The sequence below is a fragment of the Cynara cardunculus genome (assembly GCF_001531365.2).
Source record: "Cynara cardunculus var. scolymus isolate 2C chromosome LG 6, CcrdV1, whole genome shotgun sequence".
NCBI classification, from domain to species: domain Eukaryota; kingdom Viridiplantae; phylum Streptophyta; class Magnoliopsida; order Asterales; family Asteraceae; genus Cynara; species Cynara cardunculus.
Window position 1 is genome coordinate 15,221,790 of NC_037533.1, and position 1,818 is coordinate 15,223,607.

The window sequence follows — 1,818 nt, forward strand, 5'->3', positions numbered from 1 at the left end:
CCAAGTATAAATTACTTCGTTATTGAACCTAAATTAAATTATAATAAAAATTTGAATTAAAAAATTACACAAAAATATGAATTTTAAATAATTAATTTGATACTAATATTGATATATTTTTGTCAAATTTTTATGATATCTTCAAATTTATATTTTATTCAAAAACATCATTGTTTTTTCAAAATTACATAAGACTATATTATAATATCGACTGAGATAAAGAATAAAATGAAATATTAAAAATCAAAATGTATTTCGTTGCATTGCACGAGTACCGTTCTAGTAATTAAAAATATATTTTGGCAACTTGAATTGTTTGATCAAGATGTGCCAAACTCAATCGTTATTAGCAAAACCGTTTATACGGGTCTGATCAAAACTAGCCATGTTCGGATTTGATGTATAGTTTTCTTCAAAATCACTTATTTGTCCAATTCAATAATATTGATCAATTACGATTGTTATCACTCTGGTTTGCAACTTTTTTGTTTTTATCCTTATAAAACACCTTAGGGTGCGTTTGGTTTGCGGGATTGGAATGGAATTGGGGGGATTTGGATTTGAAATCCAATCCAATCCAGTGTTTGGTTTGCTGGATTGTGAGGAATTGAAATCCAAGGATTCATTTGAAATCCCATGAACGATGGATTTAAGAATCCTTCCCTTAGACATGGGATTTTAGAATCCGTCTCCATCTTCTCCTCCATTTTTATCGCTCACCTCCGTCGCTTTCTCCCAGTCGTCTTCGTCTTCGTCGCCGTCGCTTCCCCCCGAGGTCGTCGCCGTCGCTTTCCCTCGAGGTCGTCTCCATCGCATCCTCCATTTTCATCCCTGACCATCTCCTCCAGCCTCCAACATCGCTGTCTCCTCCAACCTCAAACATCGCCGGCTCCGTAGCTTTCTCCCACGGTGGCCGTCTCCGGCTCCGTCGCTTTCTCCCACCGTGGTCGTCTCCATCTCTGTCGCTTTCTCCCACCGTGTTCGTCTCCATCGCCGAAGACAGGTAATTTCTACTTACTTCGATTTCTGTTACGACTTCACAATACAATTAATGCTCCAATTTATACTTCGATTTCTGCATATTGTACTTCAATTTTTGCATATTTTGTGACGATTTGTACTTCATATGCTGTTCCGATTAAGTTCATATGTTGTTCCGATTTGTATTTCATATGCTGTTACAAAAAAAAAATTCAAATCCAAATCCTGCAAACCAAACACAGGAATGGATTTTAAATCCAATCCAATCCAAATCTCATGGAATCCAAATCCCTCCTGGGAATCCAAATCTCTCAGAAATATTCCTGCAAACCAAAACAAAACAAAAGCTTTTGTTTTAGAAAACAAAACAGGAAATTTGTCGAGCAATATAGGAAACAAAAGCTTCATTTTTTTATTTTAAAGAATCTGTTGGAGATATTCTTGACCCTCCTCCCGCACACGTGCCTCTCGCGTGAGGACAAGTGTAATTTTCTCTTTCCAAAAAAATAATATTCTAAACCCCTTTCTTTATTATTTAAAGCTCAAAAATATACATCATACCTTTATGGTGTATTATATGAATTCATGTATTTCATATTTAGATTATATATATACATATATATATATATATCTATACTATATTATAAAGCATTTGGCAAAAACTCTTAAAAACTCTTAAAACTCTTAAACCTGTTCATCCCTATCCGATTTCATCCCATATCTGAATTCGTGTAACTAACTGCAGATAAACACAATCAAATACATGATAAATATCTCATTTTAAATATAAAAAATCTAAAATATAATTAGTATAATCATTAAATTATAACAGAATAC